This window comes from Aythya ferina (assembly GCF_964211825.1).
Source record: "Aythya ferina genome assembly, chromosome: 20".
Classification (NCBI taxonomy): Eukaryota; Metazoa; Chordata; class Aves; order Anseriformes; family Anatidae; genus Aythya; species Aythya ferina.
In genome coordinates, this window is record NC_140318.1 from 784857 (window position 1) to 791767 (window position 6911).

Below are 6911 nucleotides of genomic sequence, written 5' to 3' on the forward strand. Positions count from 1 at the left end.
GTGAGGCAGCCCAGAGCTCCTTCCCTTTGATGCCATCTTGCTTAGGGGACACAGAAACGCCTCACCCTGCAAGGGGGCACCCACGCCAGCTCCTCAGGACCAAGGCGGCTGCTGCCCTCCTCGAGCTGCGCCCAGGCCCGGGGATCTCCCACGCTGTGGCCTCGCCGCCGGGCAAGGGTTAAGGGACATGGCAGCTCCACTGGGCGCATTCATTACTACTGATGCAAAAATGACCATTAAGGAATCATGACAGAGACCCTGCTCATTTGTGGCTGGGACAAAGCACAGCTGCCTGGGGCTGCCTAATGAAATCTGAAACCATCACATTTATTTGTCATATGGGTGTAACACATTTGCTGAGCACTCTAATAAATGTAATAATCCAAATATTCCTCCAGTTCTTTTAGAAGAAATACATTTATTGCCCGTGAAGCCTCCTAATAACATTTCTTAATCGTTTCCCCGCCTGCTGCTCTCCCTCGCCATGCTGAGGGCAGTTGCCACCAGGAGCTGAAGCCCAAAGTCTCTGCTGGAGCCAGCTGCGGGGAGCCACTCTGTCCCCCAAAGCCTCCACTGCTTCGCAGGCACTACAAAGGGTGATGAGAGCTCCCGTGTCCCTGCGGCCCCTCACGCAGACTGGGCAGGCAGCAGGACCTGCACCACTGACGGCCACTTCCCACTCCTGCGGGTGGGGGCTGCTCCGTGACAGCAAGTACGAGCTGCAGCTGTGGGCTGCACCAGCACCGTCAGCAGGAGGGGGGGAGCTGGGACCAAAGACACCGAGCGGCTGTCCGGGAGAATTCCTGGAGCTGCATTAGCAGCTGATGCAAACAAAGCTGTGGCTTTATCCACGTGTCAGAGGTTGGACTCGATGATCTTGAGGTCTCTTCCAACCTAGAAATTCTGTGATTCTGTGATTCTGTAAATAAACCCTGAGCTTTTCCATTTCTTTCAGATCCAGTGTAACGGACGCTCTGTGCCAGGATGCACTGCCCACAGGGCAGAAGCCCCTGACGGCACAACTGGTCTCTGCGGTGCCACGAGAGCTGCCATTGCCACCAAGAGCGGGGACTCTGCCAGAGGGGGCCCTGAGTGGTGGTGGTAGTGCAGTGCTCCAGCGTGCCACACTGTGCCATGTCATGCTGTGCTGTGCTGTGCTGTGCCGTGCCATGCCATGCCATGCTGTGCCGTGCCATGCCATGCTGTGCTGTGCTGTGCCACGCCGTGTTGTGCCACACTGGCTGCTCTCTGTGCCCACACCAAAGGCTGTGCCAGGCTCTGGCGCCTGCCAGCTGAGCTGTGTCAGCCTCCCCGTCCCCCTCCCTCCCCAGCTGATTAGCCATGACCCAGTGCAGAGAGCAGGCACCACATCTGGCTCAGGCCCCTGTAAACAATTAAGTCATGCTTCGTGCCAGCTGTTCACTTGCAGTTGCAGAGCCACGCTCAGAAAACCTCCTGAGGGCTCTGTCAGAGGCCACTGGGTTACCACCAGCCTCTGTCTACCAGTGGTGGGCAGGTACCAGGGGGGAGCCACTTCCACTGGCACCTTTTGTTACTGAAACACTTCTGCTGCATCAGGGCTCCACCGCCCCTCAGCTCCAGGCCAGTGGGCACCCGGGGACAGTGCTATGGGACTCTCAGGGCCACCTGGAGCCCTCATGCGCTTCTGCCCCTCGGCAGCTCTGCCTGCTGGGCCCAGGATCCTCGTGGAGCCCCGCGCCGCGGCTCTGCCTGCAGGGCCTGTGCTGGGCCAGCCGGTGGGCTTGGCTTCCACGCTGCATGCTGACCGCTCCTGGGAAGCCTCCCAGCACCACAGTAGTTTCTGTTCCACTGCAGTCATTGCTAAAATGGATTTCTTTCCTACATGTACATGTATATTCTTTAAAGTCTCTCTTAAAGTTTATAGTTTAGAGATAGCTCTCAATTTTTAAAGTGTAAAACTAAAGAAAAGTTTGTTGAATATGAAACTACACGGGATTGCCAAGGCTGCAGTGAGCAGCAAACACCTTCCCAACACAAACCCTGCTTTGCATAGGAAAGCTCTCAGCAAGCCGCAGCACCCCTGATGTGCCCCCAGGCTGCTCCGGAGCCCTGCAGTACAGGGCCTGCCCAGAGGGGCCATGCAGCCGCTGTCCCACACCTCCTGCCAGCCACCTGGAGCTCCCGGCACACAGTGCGTTGCTGCCTCTTCCTGAGCCAGAAGACCTGCAGCACACATGGCCCAGAGCGGGGCCCTTCCTGCAGGAAATCCCATAGGTTTCTCAGGACCAAGACACAACTGAGCCCCACAAGGACGCATTTTCACATGGAGGGCTCGTTATCTGCAAAACATGACAAAATGCAAACGCCTCATCTAGTCCCTCAGCCAAATCGGAGGCCTCACCAAGTGTCTGCTCCCATTCCTGCTTTGCCAGGGGCTGGCAATGCCAGTGGAAGCAGGAGGCAGGCACGTGTGTTAGCAGAGTGTGAGCTAGCATTTCACACACCACCACACCAAACAGAACTTTGATATGCTAAGCAAATATTGAACTTTATTGGTTTAATTTAATTAAAATTTATTAACCTTTTATTAAACATAAACCCTCATTAAAATTCTCATTCCTGTCTCCTACATCAGCACAGCCATATTCTCATTTCCAAGCTCATTAAATATCACCCAAAGAGAGCCTATTTCTGGAGCACTGATTGTTGATAAACTACAATATTAACCTGGGCATGTCCCAGAGACTTTGGGAAGAAGGCAAAATGAAATCCAAACACGAACCCCAGCACAAGTGTTTGGAAAGGAAACTTCAAAGAGCAGCAATGGCATGGGCTCAGCTCCCGCTGAGGCGCAGGGCTGCTGTCCTGGAAGCAGCACCATCCTCTGCTGGTGTAAGAGATGCGGCACTGGTGGTGTCGAGAGCTGCCCAGTGAACAGTGTCGCCTGGCGATGCATGGGTTATGTCTAACCTGTGCCTTGGTGTCTCTGCTGGGATGTGCCATGCGCCCCGTGCCGAGCAGTGAGTGTCCCCGCGGCTGGCACAGCGCTGCAGGTGGAGGCTGGGGCACAGGTTCTGGTGGGTGCTGGCAGCCCCCGCAGCACAGAGCTGCCCACCCTGCCTCCACGCAGGCTTGGACAGGACAGACCAACAGATATAGGCTATGCTTTGCCTTGCAAAGGAATCTGCTGAATTACTCATGGCTCGATGTCCCCTGCCACAGGGATGTTGTTTTATTCCAGAGTAAATGAAGCACGAAGCCTGGCCCTTCTCTGGCAGCTGCTGGGGTTAATCCTGAGGTCCACAGATCACCCCAACTTGGGAAATAAAAAGTGGAAAAAGCCTTGTTTAAGGGCTGCACATCTCTGCCATGCCAGGCCAGCCACAGTTAGCCTTGGTCAGGTACAACCCTGGCACCTGGGCAGCTGCTGGACTGGCATGACCCAGCCTCCACGGGCAGCACCAGGCAACTGCCAGGGGGCAAACAGCCCTTGCCAGACTGAAACCCAGCTGTTGGCCTTGACTCTGTTGGTGGCTCCCTGAAGCACTCAGCTCCCTTTGCTCTGACTGCAGCAGCATGCTCTCCCCAGCACGGTGCGCGTGGTCCACTGCAGACAATCACACACCAGCTTTCTGGTGCGAGGCAGAGCCCCACTGCAGCCAGACCAGAGTGGGAGCCGTCCAGGAGCGCTCAGCATCCCTCTTGGCTGGGCCCACAGCTCAGCTGGCGAGGACAGAGCCTGGCAGCCATGCTCCAGCTGGCAGGGGAGCAGGGACTGCAGGTCAGAGGACAGGAGCCCCAATGAATATGGAACAGTGAAGAGAAGGTAATTGATTTCAGGGGAGTGGGAAGGGATGGGCAGTGACAGAGGTCAGTGGGACTGAGGCATCTGTCAGAAAGGGCAGCACAGGAGAGCAACTGCACTTCTTGCAGAGGGAGAGGGGGACAGGTGACCACGGAGACCAAGCTGCATCCAGGCTTCATGAAATGGGATTGTCCAACGAGTTCCAGCTTGCTCCACTCCCGTGTCTCCACCTTTGGCTGCAGCATCTCTGTTTGCAAGCATTTCCTCCAAAAATTGTGAGATTCCAGAAATTCAGAGAGAGTCAGCGGGTTGTTTCGCACCCTTTACAAAGCAAGGTGTTTTATTTCAGAATCTTGGAAGTCTTGTCCTCTGTGCTTCTGGATCTTCGCTCCGTGCTGTCATGTGCTGGTCAACCTGAGCCCCAGCCACAGAGTGCCAGTTGTGATGGTGCCTTCCCAAGTCCACAAACTGCTCCCTTTTTGATTGCTGGATTTTCTAGTTTTCCAATAAAACAATGAGCAGATCTTAAAATCGGTACCTGCCACATGCAAACTGAGCCACTGCGGGGTGGGGAAGATGCAGCACTTCACAGGTGACCTGGCTCATCACAGACAAGTTAAAGTGCAATAGATATAAAGAAAAGATACGTTAATTGTGCCACATAAAATCTGTGATTACCTTGGCTAATCTGTCAAAGCTGGGAAAGGTTCACTTTTGTGGAGTGGACAACTGTTTGCAATGGATCTGACATGAGTGCTGAGCAGCCCCTGGCCACTGCAGGAGTGAGACCGGTACGGATGAGCACCGTGCTGCTCGGGAGATGGGGCAGAACTGCAGTGGGTCTGGCTGATTTGGGGGTGTTTTAAGACATTTGCTATGAGAGCCCAGGACACATTCAGCCCTAAATCAATGCCATGGACATTGTTGCCCTCTAGCAGCTACCACAGATGGGCACTTGCTAGCAGTGAAAGGGTCCAGTGAGATTGAGAGAGGGCAGTGGCATGCTGATGTGCTGTGGTTCGGACAGTGCTCGTGTACTCTGGAGTGTATGCAGTGCCTGCAGTTGTCAACTAACCTCCCCTGCCTGCTTGCCACTGCAGCAGGAACACTTCTCCTGCTTGTTTTCAGGCTGGCTCGAATCTGTCATCTCTTTCTAGATCCTCTGGAAGCTGCTCATTGTGCTGCTAGGGACACATTTCAGGTATCTTCATCCCATCACAACAGAATGACCCAAGCCTGTAAAAGACTTTTTTAATGATACAGCCCGGGTATGTGTTTATCACTTGTGGCGTCATCCCGCTCCTGTTAATAAGATTAAAAGCCAGTGCTTGCATGTGCCAAGCTTACCAAATCATTACCTGCTCTATATTAAGTGTTTAATTGCATAAAATGACATCATGTTTATCTCTGCAGCATTAGCATCTAGTCTGCAGTGTCAAAGCGGTAAACATGCATGATATCATCAGTCATTATGTGGACTTAAAATCAATTGCTCTCACTGCACCCTCTTGTACAGAGAGGAGCACAATACATTAATGAACTTGAGCAAGAACCTAAGTGACAAGACGAAACAGCATAAATAATATCACTTAAAATGTGTTATCTATAACAATGAAGTGTCTCAAATAATAGAATTATGGATTCCAAAGAGGAAAGCAAGTTATTGAAATTCATACCATGGGAGCATCAGTGTGTGCTCATCAACAAAATCACCTATAAATTAATCTGATTTAATGCTGGACGTAGGTTGTATAAGACACCAACATCACTAATCAGCTTTATTTTACAAATATGTCCCATTATATAATCTATTTGTCTGCATAACTTGACTAAGCAAGAATTTAAGATGTGGGTCAAAAATTTCTTTTCCCTTGTTTTATGATAATTTCACTTAGGCCCATGTAAACAGTTCTCTTGGCAACTCATTAGTCCCATTATTTCAGAATTTTCTTCAATGAACCATTTTTTAGCTATCAAAATATTTAGTTCCAGCTGGCTTCAATGATATAGACTTCAGACCAACTGAATTTATGTGTTTAACAAGATTACATAGTCAAATAGCCGTTCCTTACAGAGTTCATATTTCTAAATAAACTGTCAAGGTACAACCCAGAACAAAGTCTATTAGAAAAGGACATGCAGAGTCCATTGACTTTAACTGTATTGATTATGGATAATTATTTGGCCTCTACTGTCTTCTCACATTTTTCCAAATTTTCTGCGGGAATGCTTAAACTTTATTGTTTATGTCTCAAAACAAGGGAAAAGGACAAGGGCAAAAATCCTTTCATTTCCCCTTAACCGTCAGGAAATCATCCTGTGCCCCGTGGCAGTACAAAAGTTAAGGCTATCTCAGAGCGAGAGCGTTCGTAGCTGGAGGTGGATTATTTGCAAAATCAAAGCCAAACCAGATGACATTCTGTCAGGATAAACAAACCGCTCAACCACAAGGCTATGAGTACTGACCAGAAAGAAAAGAAATATCTTGCACCTACTGCATCGTGCCCTTCGAGCTCTGGAACTGGAAATACAAAGAAATTCAGCCGCCGGTTGGAGGCTCTCCGGGGCTGCCACCGCGCAACCGCTCCCCCCGGTCCTTTTTGGAGCAGGGAACTCCCCTCTCCCCGGCCCCGGCCCCGGCCCCGGCCCCTGCCGCCCCCCGGGGCCGCGGCACCGCCGGGGGCCGGGGAAGCGCCGGGGGCTGCTGCGCCCCGAGGAGCGGGGCCCGGCCGGGAGGGTCCCGGCCCCGCCGCGCACCCCGACCCCCGGCACGGGGCACGGTCCCGGGGGGGCCCCGCGGCCCCCTGCACGCGGAGCCCCGGGATGCTGCCGGGCCCCCGCCCCGCCAGGGCGCCCCCGGCCCCGGCTCCCTCGCGCCGCACGCCCGAGCCTTTCTCGCCATCGGGGGTCACTGTTCCAACGAGAGCTGCGCCGCCGCTCCTTTCTCTGGTTATTAAAAACAATATTTCTGGTACAGCTGTTTCCTGATTTGGCTGATATGTTAAGCTAGAATGAAAGGGTTTGTTGGGGATTTTTTTTTCTCATTTACAGCAACTTCCTTAACTTCGCTTTGAATTTCCTCTAAACTCTGATGAAATACAGTTCATCTGCCACCAAAACCTGA

The 6911-nt window shown here is 52.4% G+C and overlaps 1 long non-coding RNA gene across 1 annotated transcript; it reads right to left on the reverse strand.

Annotated features, from left to right (window-relative positions):
- Window positions 1-2504: 2504 nt before the first annotated feature.
- LOC311422005 lies at window positions 2505-6549 on the reverse strand. Its single transcript, XR_014685134.1, has 2 exons — window positions 6254-6549; window positions 2505-4384 (listed from the first exon to the last, which is right to left on the reverse strand). It is a non-coding gene; the product is annotated as an uncharacterized lncRNA (long non-coding RNA).
- Between the last annotated feature and the right edge of the window lie 362 nt (window positions 6550-6911).